The following is a 20,238-nucleotide window of genomic DNA, read 5'->3' on the forward strand; positions in this document are numbered from 1 at the left end:
TTGTAGAATCAATATTCAGCTCTATTTCTTATTATTGGTATAACTAACTATTCAGTAACTTAACTCAAAAATTTGAAGATCAGGGACCAGAGCAATAGTACAGAAGTAGGGCATTTGCCTTGCATCCCACCAACCAGGCATCCCATATGGTCCCTGGAGTCTAACAGATGAGATTTCTGAGTGTAGAGCCAGGAGTAACCCCTGAGCACCACCGGGTGTGCCCCCCCAACATTGATGATAGGACTTATGTCTTCCTTTTCCTTCACATAATAGACAACAAACATCTCCAATATTCCAAAATCAATAAATTATTTCACAGAGGGACTGTGCAGCATATTTGTGGAATCCAGTCTAGAAAGCTCTAAATCCACTTCCCACACATTTTTTCCTAATTTACTGCATTTTTCAGTCCCATTATTTCAGTTTGGAGTTTTCTAATTTCTATATTTGTGGTCTATTCAGATCAATCTATGCTTTCTATTTTTTTCTTTTTTTAATTTATTTAAACACCTTAATTACATACATGATTGTGTTTGGGTTTCAGTCATGTAAAGAACACCACCCATCACCAGTGCAACATTCCCATCACCAATGTCCCAAGTCTCCCTTCGGCCCACCCGACCCCCGCCTGTACTCTAGACAGGCTCTCCATTTTCCTCATACATTCTCAATATTAGGACAATTCAAAATGTAGTTATTTCCCTAACTAAACTCATCACTCTTTGTGGTGAGCTTCCTGAGGTGAGCTGGAACTTCCAGCTCTTTTCTCTTTTGTGTCTGAAAATTATTATTACAAGGGTGTCTTTCATTTTTCCTAAAACCATTAGATGAGTGAGACCATTCTCCGTTTTTCTCTCTCTCTCTGACTTATTTCACTCAGCATAATAGATTCCGTGTACATCCATGTATAGGAAAATTTCATGACTTCATCTCTCCTGACAGCTGCATAATATTCCATTGTGTATATGTACCACAGTTTCTTTAGCCATTTGTCTGTTGAAGGGCATCTTGGTTGTTTCCAGAGTCTTGGTATGGTAAATAGTGCTGCAATGAATATAGGTGTAAGGAAGGGGTTTTTGTATTGTATTTTTGTGTTCCTAGGGTATATTCCTAGGAGTGGTATAGATGGATCGTATGGGAGCTTGATTTCCAGTTTTTGGAGGAATCTCCATATCGCTTTCCATAAAGGTTGAACTAGACGGCATTCCCACCAGCAGTGGATAAGAGATCCTTTCTCTCCACATCCCCGCCAACACTGTTTATTCTCATTCTTTGTGATGTGTGCCATTCTCTGGGGTATGTGGTGGTATCTCATTGTTGTTTTGATTTGCATCACCCTGATGATTAGTGATGTGGAACATTTTTTCATGTGTCTTTTGGCCATGTGTATTTCTTCTTTGTCAAAGTGTCTGTTCATTTCTTCTCCCCATTTTTTGATGGGGTTAGATGTTTTTTTCTTGTAAAGTTCTGTCAGTGCCTTGTATATTTTGGAGATTAGCCTGTTATCTGATGGGTATTGGGTGAATAGTTTCTCGCACTCAGTGGGTGGCTCTTGTATCCTGGGCACTATTTCCTTTGAGGTGCAGAAGCTTCTCAGCTTAATATATTCCCATCTGTTAATCTCTGCTTTCACTTGCTTGGAGAGTGCAGTTTCCTCCTTGAAGATGCCTGTAAAGTCCTGGAGTGTTTTGCCTATGTGCTGTTCTATATATCTTATGGTTTTGGGGCTGATATCGAGGTCTTTAATCCATTTGGATTTTACCTTCATACATGATGTTAGCTGGAGGTCTAAGTTCAATTTTTTGCAAGTGGCTATCCAATTGTGTCAACACCACTTGTTGAAGAGGCTTTCCCTGCTCCATTTAGGATTTCCTGCTCCTTTATCAAAAATTAGGTGGCTGTATGTCTGGGGAACATTTTCTGAGTATTCAAGCCTATTCCACTGATCTGAGGACCTATCCTTATTCCAATACCATGCTGTTTTGATAACTGTTGCTTTGTAGTACAGTTTAAAGTTGGGGAAAGTAATTCCTCCCATATTCTTTTTCCCAATGATTGCTTTAGCTATTCGAGGGTGTTTATTGTTCCAAATGAATTTCAAAAGTGTCTGATCCACTTCTTTGAAGAATGTCATGGGTATCTTTAGAGGGATGGCATTAAATCTGTATAATGCCTTGGGGAGTATTGCCATTTTGATGATGTTAATCCTGCCAATCCATGAGCAGGGTATGCGTTTCCATTTCCGCGTGTCCTCTCTTATTTCTTGGAGCAGAGTTTTATAGTTTTCTTTGTATAGGTCCTTCACATTTTAAGTCAAGTTGATTCCAAGATATTTGAGTTTGTGTGGCACTATTGTGAATGGGGTTGTTTTCTTAATGTCCATTTCATCCTTATTACTATTGGTATATAGAAAGGCCATTGATTTTTGTGTGTTAATTTTGTAGCCTGCCACCTTGCTATATGAGTCTATTGTTTCTAGAAGCTTTTTGATAGAGTCTTTAGGGTTTTCTAAGTAGAGTATCATGTCATCTGCAAACAGTGAGAGCTTGACTTCTTCCTTTCCTATCTGGATTCCCTTGATATCCTTTTCTTGCCTAATCGCTATAGCAAGTACTTCCAGTGCTATGTTGAATAGGAGTGGTGAGAGAGGACAGCCTTGTCTTGTGCCAGAATTTAGAGGGAAGGCTTTCAGTTTTTCTCCATTGAGGATAATATTTGCCACTGGCTTGTGGTAGATGGCCTTCACTATATTGAGAAAGGTTCCCTCCATTCCCATCTTGCTGAGAGTTTTGATCAAGAATGGGTGTTGGACCTTATCAAATGCTTTCTCTGCTTCTATTGATATGATCATGTGGTTTTTATTTTTCTTGTTATTGATATTGTGTATTATGTTGATAGATTTACGGATGTTAAACCTGCCTTGCATTACTGGGATGAAACCTACTTGATCGTAGTGGATGATCTTTTTAACGAGGCATTGAATCCTATATGCCAGGATATTTGCATCTGCATGCATCAGTGATATTGGTCTGTAATTTTCTTTTTTTGGTAACGTCTCTGTCTGGTTTAGGTATCAAGGTGATGTTGGCTTCATAAAAGCTATTTGGAAGTGTTTCTGTTTGTTCAATTTCATGAAAGAGTCTTGCCAAGATTGACAGTAGTTCCTCTTGGAAAGTTTGATAGAATTCATTAGTGAATCCATCTGGACCTGGGCTTTTGTTTTTTTCGGCAGACATTTGATTACTGTTTCAATTTCATCAATGGTGATGGGGGTGTTTAGATATGCTACATCCTCTTCCTTCAACCGTGGAAGATTATAAGAGTCCAAGAATTTATCCATTTCTTCCAGGTTCTCATTTTTAGTGGCGTAGAGTTTCTCAAAGTAGTTTCTGATTACCCTTTGAATCTCTGCCATATCAGTAGTGATCTCTCCTTTTTCATTCCTGATACGAGTTATCAAGTTTCTCTCTCTCTCTTTCTTTGTTAGGTTTGCCAGTGCTCTATCAATCTTGTTTATTTTTTCAAAGAACCAACTTCTGCTTTCGTTGATCTTTCAGATTGTTTTTTGAGTTTCCACTTCGTTGATTTCTGCTCTCAGCTTTGTTATTTCCTTCTGTCTTCCTATTCTTGGGTCCTTTTGTTGAGCATTTTCTTGTTCTATTAGCTATGTCATTAAGCTACTCAGGTAAGCTCCTTCTTCCTTCCTGATGTGTGCTTGCAAAGCTATAAAATTTCCTCTCAGTACTGCTTTTGCTGTGTCCCATAAGTTCTGATAGTTTGTGTCTTTATTGTCATTTGTTTCCAGGAACCTTTTTATTTCCTCCTTGATTTCATCTCGGACCCACTGGTTATTGAGCATGAGGCTGTTTAACTTCCAGGTGTTAAAGTGTTTCTTCTGAGTCCCTTTGGAGTTCACAAATAATTTCAGAGCCTTGTGGTCAGCGAAGGTAGTCTGCAAAATTTCTATCCTCTTGATCTTATGGAGGTATGTTTTATGTGCCAGCATGTAGTCTATCCTGGAGAATGTCCCATGTACATTGGAGAAGAATGTGTATCCAGGTTTCTGGGGATGGAGTGTCCTATATATATCCACTAGGCCTCTTTCTTCCATTTCTCTCCTCAGATCTAGTATATTCTTGTTGGGTTTCAGTCTGGTTGACCTATCCAGTGTTGACAAAGCCGTGTTAAGGTCCCCCACAATTATTGTGTTGTTATTGATATTATTTTTCAGATTTGTCAACAATTGTATTAAATATTTTGCTGGCCCCTCATTCGGTGCATATATGTTTAGGAGAGTGAATTCTTCCTGCTCTACGTACCCCTTGATTAATATGAAATGTCCATCTTTGTCCCTTACAACCTTCCTGAGTATAAAGTTTCCATTATCTGATATTAGTATGGCCACTCAATCTTTTTTATGAGTGTTGTTTGCTTGGATAATTTTTCTCCAGCCTTTTATTTTGAGTCTATGTTTGTTCTGACTATTCAGGTGCGTTTCTTGTAGGCAGCAGAAGGTTGGATTGAGTTTTTTGATCCATTTAGCCACTCTGTTCTCTTAACTGGTGCATTTAGTCCATTGACGTTTAGAGAAAGAATTGTCCTGGGATTTAACGCCATCTTTATTTCAAAATTTGGTGTGTCTTTTGGGTAGTCTTGTCTTAGATTAGGTCTTTCAGTTTTTCTCTTAAGACTGGTTTTGTGTCTGTGAAGTTTCTGAGCTGTTTTTTGTCTGTGAAGCCATGTATTCTTCCGTCAAACCGGAAAGTGAGTTTTGCTGGGTATAGTATTCTGGGTGAAGCATTCATTTCATTCAGTCTTGTCACAATATCCCACCACTGCTTTCTGGCATTGAGTGTTTCTGGTGACAGGTCTGCTGTAAATCTCAGGGAAGCTTGCTTGAACGTGATTTCCCCTTTTGATCTTGCTGTTTTCAGAATTCTCTCTCTATCTGAGGGATTTGTCATAGTGACTAGGATGTGTCTTGGGGTGGTTTTTCTGGGGTCTCTTTTGGTTGGTACTCTTCGGGTATGCAGGATTTGATCACATATATTCTGTAGCTCTGGAAGTTTCTCTTTAATGATGTTCTTGACCGTTGATTCTTCCTGGAAATTTTCTTCCTGGGTCTCTGGGACTCCAATGATTCTTAAGTTGTTTCTGTTGATCTTATCATAGACTTCTATTTTCATCTGTTCCCATTCTTTGACTAATTTTTCCATTGTCTGCTCATTTGCTTTAAGTTTTTTGTCCAATCTCTCCTGCTGTATGGAATTGTTATGTATCTCATCTTCCACAGAACCAAGTCTATTCTCAGCTTCTGATACCCTGTCCCAGAGCTTATCCATTTTGTCATTCACTTCGTTTACTGACTTTTTCAGTCCTGTTAGTTGACATGTTATTTCAATTTGGAGTTTTGTGATTTCTGTCTTCATATTTTCTTGGTTCTTATTAGTGTTCTGTTCAACTCGATCCATGGTTTCTTGGAGTCCGTTGAGCATCTTCCATATTGGTAGTCTAAAGTCCTTATCTGAGAGGTTGATTAGTTGGTAGGTCATTATCTGGTCCTCAGAATTGTCATCTTCATTCTGTATGTCTGATGCTGGCCTGCGTTGTTTTCCCATTGTCACACTTGTATTGTGGGTTTTTCTACGTGTTTTGGTGGTATTCATTGTCTATATGATGCAGGCAGCACACTCCTCTGGCTTCTCCCTTTCTGGATGGGCTGACTTGCCTCTAAGGGAGGGGAGTCCTCCATGGATGAAGCCTCACACTGGGTCAAATCTTAGGCCTGAGCATGCAACAGAGAAGACAGTCCAGAGAGAAATGTTTGCTTCTGTGACATAGCGCTGTTCTTAGTGTGATTTTTCCTTTTTGTTGCAATGGAGTTCTTTCCTTAGAAAGAGTGCACGGCCGCATAGCGAAGTGGAACGGCCGTGCTCCGCTGGAGCCTCTTTTTGCCCTACTCGCAAGAGTTTCATGCAAGAGGACAGTAGACAGACATAGACAGGTCACACTCACAGTTTTTCACAGTTGGGCCCACTGGGCCGGTGTACTTTCGCGAATTTTCTCCGCCTGGTGTCACACACAGGGAGCCGGCTTTTGCAAAGCTTAGCCGGTTTTCATGCTCTGTAGTCCCTCCCTGAATATGGCGTCTGGGCGAGCGAGGTTTCTGGAGCCTCTTTTTGCCCCACTTGCAAGAGTTTCACGCAAGAGGACAGTAGACAGACATAGACAGGTCACACTCACAGTTTTTCACAGTTGGGCCCCACTGGGCCGGTGTACTTTCGCGGATTTTCCCCTCCTGTTGTCACACACAGGGAGCCGGCTTTTGCAAAGCTTAGCCGGTTTTCATGGTCTGTAGTCGCTACCTGAAAATCAATCTATGCTTTCTTTGAATTCTACAAATATCCTCATATTTCTATTCTAAACTCCTTATTTGAGAGGTTAATTAGGTGGTTGGCATTTTTGGGTCATCTTTATTTTTTTGGCCATCTTTATCCTCTATGCATGCTGTTGTCCTGAGTTGTTTCCCCATTGCCACACTTGAAGTGTGATTCTTACTCCGTATTGTGATAGGGTTCTTGTTCTATAAGAAGTGCGCAGCCGCAGAGCGAAGCAGAGTGGCTGTGCTCTTATTTGTTTGTTTGTTTGTTTGTTTATTTATTTTTCTGTGTTTTTCTTTGATTGTCACCGGGGATCAGGAAGTAGCCCCAGGTGTCGATTGTAAAAGAGTCCGCTATAGCCCAGAGCCAGGCAGGAATTAGCCCCCCTCGTTGCAGGCAGAGGCACTCCTATCTGAGGTTAGGCGCTGGAGAGCTGATTTTGCTGTGTTCTCCACTTTCCACACTTCTTAAAAAAAAAAAAACTCCAAAAATGAAAACCTACCAAGTATCCTCTCTTAATTTCATATTTTTCTCTCAAGCTTAAAATCCTCTACTTGGCATTCAATGTTTATGTATTGCCTAGAGCGCAAGTATTAAATTATTGGTATATACAAAGTATTTTTAATGTTATCTCTATGGTAATATCTCCTGACCACCTTCCTGCCCTATATCATTTGTATACATGAAGCTTAATTATTATCTAGTCCAAATCATATTGTTTAGTACCTTAAGTATCTTTGGTTGCATTTCCCTTTATGAGAAATTCTGGCTGTACTCCTCAGTCTTGTATATCAGTGGACGAATCTAACATCTTTGAATATTCAAAGCCTTAACTTTTATGAAGCTCATAAATAAGTTCTCTATCTTTAGTGTTACCCACTACGTCTAAACTTATTTCTATTATAGCACTTGCTATATGTTTCTTTCTCCTACTAAATTCTAAGTTTTTTAAACCATATTTTAGTCACCTATGAATTCTGTGTACATAATAATATACCTGGCATTGTATATCCTTACTGTATACTAATTGACATTTCCTTTAGTTCCTTTGTTGTCACTCTTTACTATTCTGTCCCTCAAAAAAATATATATATATAATCTTTGGCAGATTTTTCTCAAATGTTTCTTAATTTCTAGGACTGTTATTTTTATCAACTCAACTAACCTAAAAAAAGTTATCCTTTGTAATCTACTTTATTGTCTCCAAATAATAACTATTAAACAGGTACAGGAAAAATAGTGCAGTAGGTAAGATTCTTTTGCCTTTTGAAAGCCAACCCAGGTTTGATCCTTGGCCTCATATACAATCCTTTGATAACTGCCTAGAGTGACCTTTAAGCCACAACTTAGCCCTCAGCACTAGTTGTGCCCCCCCCAAAAAAAGCAGAAAAGTTATTCATTAATATTTTTCATAATCTTTACTAACCTTTCCTAACTTAATAGTTCCAATAACTTAATAGTACCTCAATAATCTTAACTCAATTATTGACACTACCTACTAGCAAATATACTAGGTGGGTACTAAATTATACACCTATCAATAAATTCCCTCTTTTTTTTTTTTTGTCCCCCAATTCACAATACATACCCGGCAAGGGGCCTGTGTTGAGGTGTATATGGGGTGCCTTTACTGTACCTCCTCTTTCTATACAGCCAGTGTAAAGAACACAGCCTGTGGTAAGAATTGGGAGGCCTTATTTTATCTTTTATTTTTTTTTCTTCAGGGCAAACTAAAGTTGTTTTTTTTTTAAGTAAGAATTCATTTAAAGGACAAAATTGATTAACATAATAAGGTAAACTAATATAACATAATATAGTGACATAACATAACATATAATATAATTAATATAATAATAATACATGTAAGTCAAAGAAAGTTTCTGATTAAAAACACAATTTTTTTTTCCATAATGGCTTACATATCTTTCACTGTAGTATTTTGGGTACATATTCACATTAAATCAGGGGAATACCCATCACCTAATATGCCCTCTTCTCAATCAAAAATCAAATATACTGAAAATAGGCAGAGTCCTGTCTAGAGGCTTCCAAACTTAGTTTGAGAGAGGATGTGAAAAAAGTAATTAAAATACCACAACAATACACACACACACACAAAAAAAAAATATCGAATTAAATAACTGATAAACACCACAACAATAAAGACAGGCACCACACAATAATCTCGGTTCTGAAATCAAATCATACTCAAGTGCAAAAAGAAAGAGAAAGACAAAACAAAATAAAATAAAATAATATTGGAGACATCAACCGTAATCTCCACACCAAAATAAAGATGTCAAAAAAATAGATCATTTATTCTCCTCTTGCTGCTTTCGTGGTATGTGGAAGACTTCTACTTTATCTTGGATGGTAAAATCAGACCTGTTTCTAGAGATCTTGGTGGCTGTGAGGATCAGGGAATGGAGTTTATGAAGTCTTTCTTTGTGGTTCTAGCAGTTATGCTTCTTCAATGTCCTTTTTTTGTTTTTTTATGTATTCTAGGTGTTTCAGAATAGTGCTACCATTCTGTGTTTTTCTTTTGTCTTCTGACTTACTTCGTTTAACATAACATGATCTAGGTCCATCCACGTTGCTGCAAAGTCTGTGATTGTATCATTTCTAACTGCCATGTAATATTCCATTGTATATATGTACCACATTTTAATGATCCATTCATCTGTTGTTGGACATCGAGGTTGGTTCCAAGATTTGGCTATTATACTGAGTGCTGCAATAAATAGTGGGGTGCATACATATTTTGGAAGTATAAATAAGGAACTTAAGAAAAGGCTGTGGACACTATAGAACTAGGAATTTTTAATATTCAGGCATTGTTTCTAGAGTAGAGAGACCACTAAGAAAAAATGTATAAGATTATACATTATTTATAAGAGATAGCATGGAGGTAGGGTGTTTGCCTTGCATGCAGAAGGACAGTGGATCAAATCTTGGCATCCCTTATGGTCCCCTGAGCCTGCCGAGAGCGATTTCTGAGCATAGAGCCAGGAGTAACCCTGAACGCTGCCAGGTGTGACCCAAAACCACAAAAGAATAAAGAAGAAAAGAAAAAATAAAGATTAGAAGAAAATACAACAAAGTAGTTGCATAAAAAGAAAAAAGATGAAGTGTGGTACTACAAATAAGAAGGGAGAAAAAGGTTTTCTAAGGACTTTAAAAAAATTAACTTGCCAACTGTTAGTTCAGTTAGATAAGAACTAGAAAAATGCTGAACTACTCACATTTTCCCACGTCTATTTTCTAAGCAACAAAAATGCTCATTATCCAGAAAAAGGCCTATACTTTTCCTTTAGTCACCTTCTTCAAACATACCACCCCAGTTTATCTTCCACAAAATTCATCACTTATGTTAATTCTTGAAGACCACTCCAAAATACTACATTACTTGGCTCTACTTTTCTAGGAGTGATGGTAATTTGTTCTAAGTAAAAAGCAAAGAATGCTGTGAAGTTGATATGTATCCCTAAGAGTAAAACCCCAATATTACGCAAATTTATAAACTGAGAAAATGAATAAATGACAACTAAACATAAGAGTATAATCTAATTTTTTATTGATGTTTAGGAATATTCACAAAATCTAAAATTAAGTGATACATGTTTTGTAATATACTGCAGGATATAATTAGATCAATAGTGTTAAGGTTCTGATTCTAGTAAGTTAAGATAGATTATGCTATTGTATATCAAGCTGAGAAGCCAAGTATATACAATAGTTACCAGCACCATTTTTTTTTTTTTTTGGTTTTTGGGCCACACCCGTTTGACACTCAGGGATTACTCCTGGCTATGCGCTCAGAAATCGCCCCTGGCTTGGGGGACCATATGGGACACTGGGGGATCGAACCACGGTCCGTCCTATGCTAGCACTTGCAAGGCAGACACCTTACCTTTAGGGCCACCTTCCCGGCCCCTACCATATTTTTACCATGCTGATTCAAGTAGTAAGTTGGCATTATATCATTTAAAGTGATAATATATAAATGACGTTCAAATGTGAACAATACAAAAAGTATACACTAAAATTTGCTCCCTTAACTTGAGTATACACTATTGTTTTAATATAAATATTTATAGAAATAGTCAATAAAAATATATATATTTCCCAGTCGCTACAATGGACTAGTGATCTATGAAAGACTATAGCTTTAATAATCTTTGAATCAGAACTAGGTCCTTGGAAATGACAAATATGATAACAAATAATTTTTGGATACCAGAAATTTATGCAGTTAGAATTTACACTAGGGGCCTGAGCAGTGGCACAGCAGTAAGGCGTTTGCCTTGCATGCGCTAACCTAAGAGGAACCATGGTTCAATTCCCTGGCGTCCCATATGGTCCCCTAAGCCAGGAGCAACTTCTGAGCACTTAGCCAGGAATAATCTCTGAGCGTCACTGGGTGTGGCCCCAAAATAAAAGAAAAAAAATTCAAGCTAACTTCTTAGTCACTGATTTCTTAGTTTTCAAATAAATTACAAATATTACAAGTTATCTTTAGACAGATCTTTACATCCTGGAGTTTTTGAAGACAATAATTATCACCATCCTTCTTTCTCTAAACTGGCCAAGTCATCTCAAAAACTATCAAATCATTTTGACCTCAGGAGACTGAGACTGCTCAAAGAGGACTCTCTAATTTATGGTATAATTGGAAGAAATTTTGCCTTAATTATTTAGTATCTAATTTAAGTAACTATTCTTTTAAGCAGGTACTTAATTTTTGTAAATGATGGTTATCATGGTCTCTGTAAAATATTCTACTAGTTTAAACCTATATAGCTATGGGGAAAAACAGATTTTGCCCAAGTAAATAAAGACACAGTGGTTTGCCTAATATAAAAAAAGATAAGTTAATAAAGGCTTCTAAGTCCTACGAATATATGTTCAATTTAAATTAATCTTAGTTTGTCATTTGATTGAAAGAAGTAAATCTATGGGAGCTGGAGAAATTACTTAAATGGTAAGGCACTTGTCTTGCATGCCACCATCCTGAGTTCAATTTTTAATAGACTAACTAGATAGTCCCTTCAACCCTACCACAACTGATTCATGAACACAGATCCAGGACTAAGCTCTGAATACTGCCACCTATGGCCAAAAACAGAAATTAAAAGATAAAATAAAAATCATACCTAAAATATGTCTTAAAGAAATAAGATAATTTCCCCATCTAATATCTATAGAAAATGTTCATACTACATATACTATAATAAATAATACTATTAAATAGTAACCATATTTACATTGTGTTTTTATAAGACTTGAAGCATATCAGAAATCTGAAGTACAGTTTTTAATACAATATGATGATAAAATTCATACTCGCCAAAGCCAGGCATTCAGATTTTGAATTTCAGCTCTTAAATTTGCCAGATGTACAACTGGCAATTGCATAACTTCTCTGGTGTTATGTAATTTAATGAGAATTTAATGGAGATAATTGCTATACTTCTCTCAGAGATTATGTGAAGGTCAATGAGTTAATATATATAAGCATCAGTAATCAATGCACTATTTTCATCCAGAAATCCCTGTGTGGCACTCAATAGATAGTACTCTCTATATAAATCTTATTGCACAGGAGGCCTTACATATTTATATATAGCTGAAGCTTAAAAATATTATTAGATATATCTAGATTCATTCATAATATATTAAGGATTGTTTACTGTTTACCAACACTGTACATCTATAATGACTTAATTTAAGCCTTAAAGTTATCTAAAAGAAATTAAATCTAAATATTTTTTAAAAATTTGTTTGATTTTCAAGTCCACAAAAGTGACAATATATAATTGTATAGCTGAAATATATCCTATAATGATCTATGTGTTGTTGATACCTGACAAGCATGAAAGTTGATCATTTAGTAGTTTGAAAACAGATAATCACTATGGCACTCTTCACTAACAAAATAATTAAAGTTTGCCTATTCTTGGGTGTTCTTAATTTACTTACACTATTTTATATATGTATGTGTGTTTATATATATGTATATATATGTGTGTCGGTATATATATATATATATATATATATATATTAATGAGATGGGTGGGGAGGAAAAGGAAAAAAGAGAATGGGAAAGAGGGTTAAAGAGGAGCAATATTGTAATGGGCAATTTGATCTCCAACATCCCAGGTGGTTCTCTGGGCCCTGCCAGGAGTGATCTCTGAGCACAGAGTCAGGAGGAGTAAACTATGAGCAATACTGAGTGTTCCCCCATCCAAAAATATAAAGGAGAGAAATTAAAATAAAAATTAAAGTTTAAGAAATACTAATAGTGATTTGGAGAAACAAATCAAGGTAAGATCAGTATCTGTCTTAGACACAGGATTACAGACCCAGGATTCAGAGAATGAGAGGTGGGTCTGGGGTAGAGAGGCTTATTATTAGGTTGACAGAAAGTACCATGAGAACACAGATGGAGGGTCTGGAAGACATGAGGGGTGACTAAGGAAGCACCAAATCCATAAATATCATTCAACACGTAAGGTGAGAGACCTAGCAGAGAGACACAAGGACACAAGAATTGACATAGGGACAGGAGTAGAGAATCATGGACTCAGTGACAGTGACAGTGGTGTGCAATACTTATGTACAATAACATATATTTTGTACTGTAATCCTATTAACTAAGCTATAATTAATTTGAAGGAAAAAATAAATTTAGCAAATTAATAAAAATATGAAAACAACCCTAAATAGAATATTATATTGAACTTATATCTCTAAGCAATTTTGTTGGACAGAAGAATTCCCACTTCAAGTTCAAAATTTCTTTGAAATCTCATGATTATGTTAAAAAATTAATTTATTCTATGATACATGTTATAGTTAAGCACAATTTAAAATCATTTTTTAAATTACTCATGTTCTTGCTACATGGTTTTGCAGTAAAATAAATCCTTTGGGGAATTTTACTCTATACTCATTCAGATACTAGGCTATGCTTGTACATCATTGAAAAATAATATGCAAAAACAGTATTACATAAATTTGTCTGAAATTCACCTTTCTTTTTGGATTTTGGGCAACAGCCGGTGGCTTGGGGGTTACTCTTGGCTATGTGCTCAGAAATTGCCCCTGGCTTTGGGGGACCATATGGGATGCTGGGAATCAAACCCAGCATTTTGGGTAGCGGTGTGCAAGGCAAACACCCTCCTGTTGTGCAATCGCTCTGGCCCCTGAAGCTTACCTTGACTATGTTTTAGGCTATATTAGTCTGCTAAAATTCTTAAGAATTTTTAAACATACTTGAAAGTACTTAAAAATAATATTACAAAACGTAAAATAAGGTATTCATGTACTTTAACATTAAGTGAGAAAAAATGATAGCCATACTTTCAGTTTGCAGTCTGTAAAATAATAAAAATAAAAATGTTTAAATAAAATTTAATGTAAAAAGTAAAATATAAAATAAGAAAATATGTCTATTTTGTCTTAAATATATACATTTATTTAATATTCATAATTGTATGAAATAAACTATTAAACTATAAACTATTAAAACTATAAACTAATAAACGAATTCATTACCAATCTAAAATATTGAATTTCTTATGTTTAAAATGTATTCCATAGAAATGAATGAATGAAGGGCCGAAGCTGTGGCACAAGCATTAAGGCGTCTGCCTTGCTTGTGCTAGCCTAGGACAGGCCGTGGTTCGATTCCTCTGCGTCCCATATGATCCCCTAAGGCAGGAGCAATTTCTGAGCACATAGCCAGGAGTAACCCTTGAGCATCACCAGGTATGGCTCAAAATCCGAAGGAAAAAAAAAAAACACAAAAGACTTGAGTCAGTTGTTTTCGATATTCTAAATAGGGTTCAGGAAGTTGCACAGAAATCATAATAGAAGTTTAAGAGTCATGTAAGGTTGGGAAAGTCTGCTTTTAGATCAGCAGGATTATCTACATTCTATGAATAATGACAGACTCAACAATTTGTTGTCTGCAATCAAGATTACAAAGCTGGTCAGTTATAACAATAGAGTTTAAGCTGGAGCTGTGAAACTCTAAATTTATTCTATAAAATAAATATATCAGTAAAGAAATTATTTGCTTTGAGGACCCTGAGTAAAAAACTATTTTGGGCTGGAGCAATAGCATAGAGTATAGAGTGTTTGTCTTGTACACAGCTAACCCAGATTCAATCCCTGGCATTCCATATTGTCCCTAAAGCCTGCCAGGAGTGATTTCAAGTTCAGAACCAGGAGTAAGCCTGAACATCATCAGGTATGGCCAAAAACAAAAACAAAAAACAGTAATGTTTTAAAAATAGTCTATTTCGATACATAGGAATATGACCTTAATGATCTAACATCAAATAATATCAATATGTGGAAGTAAATAATTCAGTTTAACAAAACTTTTTTTTAATTCCTGGTCACATAGTATTAAAAATTGAGATATGAAACAAATCAGCAATTTGGCCCCTTCATTAAATACAGGCTACAATTTCTTCTCCATTTGTCAAGTACAACTTTTTAACAACTCTCAGTGTTGCTTTGTTTCAGTGTTTATTGCATTTGATCTTAGCAGTAGTCCATTTTGCTCGCATCTTCTCATTTGGTTCCTGTCAGATAAAACTATCCTGAGTCTTCTTTATTCCCTTGTTTTTATATGCCCATTTTTATATGCCCACTGTAGTGATAAATGACTATGGTTAAGTACATACTGAAAGACACTGCAGAAATAGATATTGCATGATTAAATAAAATATAAATCAAATATAAAAATTTTGGGAGGATATTACTGCAGTGACAGAATGTTGGCAGCACTACTTTGTACATAAAAACGTCTAGGTCCCAACTTGATAATGTAAGCACAATGTGGAGTACTTTAGCAGACACTGTCACATAGATCAGACTTCAGCAAACTGTGTTGTCCTGCCTAAGCATCATGTTATCAGGGAAGAATCCTGCCTACAGTCTGACACAGGTGCAGCTCTTCAGCCTTCAAATCATGTAATAGAACATGAATGATTGAGTAGTATGTACACTGGATGTTTATCCTTTTTATTCTTCTTCCAAGAATATCTAGGACTAGTAAACCTAGTTGATGAAATTTCTAAACTCAGCATCACAGAACTCGAATGAGACTTCTTGAGGAGTCAGGCTATGTAGCCTCTTATAATTACTTTCAAATACTCCAGATTTATCATATTTGCCTATTCCCCAAAAGTAAGAGTTATTAATAGGCTCAGGTCTCAATGTTCTGCTCTGCTTCCTTCAAAACCTCAAGCCCTTTCTGTTTATAATACAGATTCACTTCTTTGGGCCTTAAGACTTCAAGCTTCATTTGTGATGGGAACGTTGCACTGGTGATGGGTGGTATTCTTTACATGACTGAAACCCAAACACAATCATGTATGTAATCAAGGTGTTTAAATAAAATATAAAAAAAAAGACTTCAAGCTTCATTCTAAAACCTCTCCCTACTGTGAGGATCAGTACTGTGGATTTTTGCAGTCATCTCAAGTTTAGCCTACCTGAAACTGAGCTCTCCTTTGCGACCAAGTCAGTCTCCTCTCCTCTCCTTTCCAATTCCTATCGTTTTCTAACTTGCAGAAGGCTGTGATCCTTGATTCATCTCTTCACCATCTTTCCTATATTTATCCTCCAGCCACCAAGTTCTGGGTATCCAAATTTCATGCAAAATTTCCTTTCTGACCACCTCCTTTCTCAGAGGCCTTCATTCACAGTGAAATGTAGCTATTACCAAATCAATGTCTATGCAAGCTCTGTTTTCTTTTCCTTCTTCTCAAACTATTTTATAATTAATCATCTAATCAAAAATCTTTAATGTACCCCATCACCAAGCTACCTACCAAAATGTTCAGTTATCAATTAATTTTTATGCCTCTCTATAATAATCCTTTCTCTTTTGATCCTGTATAATCATTTATCCAATTCAAATTACTCCAAACAGAAAACGCAGCACCATTTATATGGCAGACTTTGAAAAGATCCCTTAATCTAGCAAAAATGCTCTCCCTTCACCATAACACTTATTTTTTTTCAAAATGGCATTGTTATTATAAGTTCCTGACTTCACACATGTGAAAAATGAAACATTTCCTAACAATCTGAAGCAACACCCAAACTCTCAAAATATCTATTTAAAAACAGGCAAACTGAAATCTAAAAATAAAAAATATAATAATACATAAAAAATAAAAACAATAATAATATATTAAATATATATAAATATATATATAAATATATTATTTTTCATATATGTTCTAAGGACATTTGTCCTCATCTGTTCACTTCTTATTCTTCTTTTTTTTTTTTTTTTTTTTGGTTTTTGTGCCACACCGTTTGACACTCATGGGTTACTCCTGGCTATGCGATCAGAAATCGCCCCTGGCTTGGGGGGACCATATGGGATGCCGGGGGATCGAACCGTGGTCCGTCCTACACTAGCGCTTGCAAGGCAGACACCTTACCTCTAGCGCCACCTTCCCGGCCCCACTTCTTATTCTTAAAGATAGAATATATTCTACTTTCTCAACAACCAAAATTTAACTGAGGAGAGGCTGCTTTCAAAAACTCCTGCACCTAGGTCATTTCTGAAAAATTAACTTTCTACTAGGATACCCTTGATCCTATTTGCATTGGTAACTATATTGCTGGTTAAACTGTGTGTTATAACTGTATAGATATTAATAGCTATTCTTTTGTTCTATGTCCCATTACAAACATAATTTTGTGTTCTACTTTAGTGGTTTAATATTATTTCCATAGTTCTGGTTAAATGCATAATGTTGTTACATGTTTAATAGTTCTTGGTTATCTTAGTGATGCTTCTCAATTGCAATGATGCTTGTTTGTGTATATATTTAGCAACTTATTCTCAAATTATCTCTGCAAAAATGTTCTAATTTTTTGTTCATGTCTTTAGCATTGTGATTTGTTAAGTAAATATCCTGTTAAAGAAAACTTAAACACAGTTTAAATTTGTATGTCCACATGGACTAAATATATTTACTTTAACAGGGTTCCACAAATTATTACCCTAATCCTTTCCAGAAATTGTATGAATTATATATACTATGAATTGTTGGAAGTGATTTTCACCTGTGACCAGATAAAATCATAAGCAGCATTAAGGAAATGTTCCACTGATTTTATGTGAACTGGATTTAAAATGATATATTTGGATTGCCACCGAACAACATTTCAAGGGGCTGCAGTCTCATCATCAGCTGGGGTTTTAGACACCGCCCAGAAGCATCTGCAGAAGCTGCATGATCGAAAGTGAACTGGCATGACCAAAGAGGGTAGAGCAGGATTGCCGCCAAACTCCATTGCAAAAGGCTACAATCTGATCATCAATGCCACTTCACTCCACAGTGCACAAATCCCCTAGCCAATGAGCACTAGCACAAGGTACAGAAAACAACACAGTACAGATGCAACAATAAAATAAAACAATACAGGACAACACAATGCATAGAAAATAAAGAAAATGGAATAGAAATGCTTAGAAAATGGCAGCTCTGATGGCCCCAAAAGTGCCAGCCACCTATTTAATCTCTCAGACAAGGAGTTTAGAGAAGAAATATGGAGGATGTTAATAAAAATCAAAGAAAGAATAGACTGAGCTGAACAGACTACAAATAAGAATCAAGAGGATATGAAGACAGAAATCAGAAACTCCAAACTGAAATGCAAGACTGAAAAAATTCAGTAGATGCAATAAAAAACTCAATGGAAAGCCTCTCCAACAGAGTAACAGCAGCTACGGGTAGAATCAATGAGCTGGAAGAGAAGATGCATAACAATTTCATACAATGAAAGAGAATTAAAAGACCCTTAAAACAAATGATCAATGGGAAAAATCCTCAAGAAATGTGAACAGATAAAAATAGAAGTCTTTGATAAATTCAACAGAAACAATGAGAATCATTGGAATCCCAGAGACCCATGAAGAAAACCCCAGGAAGAATCAACAGTCAAAAAAATCATTACAGAGAAATTCCCAGAGCTAAAGACTGAATGCAACCAAATTCTGCATGCCTGAAGAGTTCCATCTAAAAGAGATCCCCAAAAAAAACCATGCCAAGAAACATACTAGTCAGAATAATGAATCTGTCTGAGAGGAATTGAATACTGAAAGTAACAAGACAAAAAAAGGGAAATAACATTCAAAGAAGTGCATCCTTAAGATTTATAGCAGATATGTCACAAGAAACCCTCAAGGTCCCAAGGCAGTGATAGGATATAGTGACAAAACTCAGAGAAACGAATGCATCATCTAGAATACTGAACCTAGCCAGATTCAAGTACAGGTTTAAATAAAGCATACATAGCTTCACAGATAAACAACATCTCAGAAACTTTATAGAAACAAAACCAGTTATAAAAGAAAAATTGAAAGGCCTACTTTAAGACAAGACAAACCAAGACAAAACTCATACAAAAATGTCAATAAATCTTATTATAATTATCTCTCTGAATGTCAATGGACTAAATGTAGCAATTAAGAGACACAGAGTGGAAAAATTAATCAAAAAGATGAATCCAACATTCTGCTGCCTATAAGAAACACATCTGAATACTCAAAAATATATAGGCTAAAAATCAAAGGGTGGAGGACAATCTTCCAAGCAAACATCTCCCTTAAAAACATGAAGTATCCATATAAATATCAGATGACACAAATTTTAGACAGAAAATTTATGAGACAAGGATGAACATTTTGTAATAATAAATGGATATGTGGGGCCGGCGAGGTGGCGCTAGAGGTAAGGTGTCTGCCTTGCAAGCGCTAGCCAAGGATCAGGACCGTGGTTCGATCCCCCGGCGTCCCATATGGTCTCCCCAAGCCAGGGGCAATTTCTGAGTGCTTAGCCAGGAGTAACCCCTGAGCATCAAACAGGTGTGGCCGAAAAAAAACCAAAAAAAAAAAAATAAATGGATATGTAAAATGAGAAGATATCTCACTCCTCCATAAATATGCACCCATAAGGGACCAGCAAACATTTAAATCAATTGTTCACAAATCTTTTTTTTTTTTGGTTTTTCAGCCACACCTGTTTGATGCTCAGGGGTTACTCCTGGCTAAGTGCTCAGAAATTGTCCCTGGCTTGGGGGAACCATATGGGACGCCGGGGGATCGAACCGCAGTCTTCCTTGGCTAGTGCTTGCAAGGCAGACACATTACCTCTAGCACCACCTCACCGGGCTGAACTGTTGACAAATCTTAAAGAATTCAATAGCAACACAATGATAGTGGGAGACCTCAACACCTCATTGTCACCATTGATAGGTTAACCAGGATGAAACCCACCACCAAGAATATACTAGCTCTAAAAAGATAAATGAAGAAAGTGGCTGTGTGGGTTACTCAATCCCCAGGAAACTGGATAAACATTCTTCTCCAATGCATATAGAACACATGCGGACCCATAAAACATACTTCCATAAAATCAAGAGGATAAAAATTGTAGTGTTTACATTCTCAGATCACAATGACTGAAATTATTAGTGAATTACAAAGGAACACAGAAGAAAAACTTTAACACCTTTAACACCTGGAAATTAAACAGTTCACTACTTAACAACAAGTAGGTCAGAGATTAAATCAAAGAGGAAATCAAATGACTGCCAATGAAGACACAAATTATCAAAAGTTGTGGGGCACAACAAGAGCAGTACTAAGAGGAAAAGTTATAGCTTTGCACACACACATCAGAAAAAAAAGGTGCCTACATAAATAGCTTCAGAAGACAGCGTATAAAATTAGAAACTTATCAAAAAAGGAACCAAACATAGGTAAGTAGAAGTAAATAATAACGTTTATAATAGAAATTAATGATGTGAAAATTCAAAA

General features: G+C 36.2%; 1 protein-coding gene and 1 non-coding gene across 2 annotated transcripts in view; both read right to left on the reverse strand.

Annotated features, from left to right (window-relative positions):
* The window catches only part of ANKS1B (ankyrin repeat and sterile alpha motif domain containing 1B), a 1,587,094-nt gene that overhangs the window by 1,286,080 nt on the left and 280,776 nt on the right, over positions 1-20,238 (reverse strand).
* LOC126023167 (small nucleolar RNA SNORA51) lies at positions 7,942-8,074 on the reverse strand. Its single transcript, XR_007500372.1, has one exon. It is a non-coding gene; the product is annotated as a small nucleolar RNA SNORA51 (small nucleolar RNA).

This window comes from Suncus etruscus, chromosome 11 (genome assembly GCF_024139225.1).
Source record: "Suncus etruscus isolate mSunEtr1 chromosome 11, mSunEtr1.pri.cur, whole genome shotgun sequence".
Taxonomy (NCBI): domain Eukaryota; kingdom Metazoa; phylum Chordata; class Mammalia; order Eulipotyphla; family Soricidae; genus Suncus; species Suncus etruscus.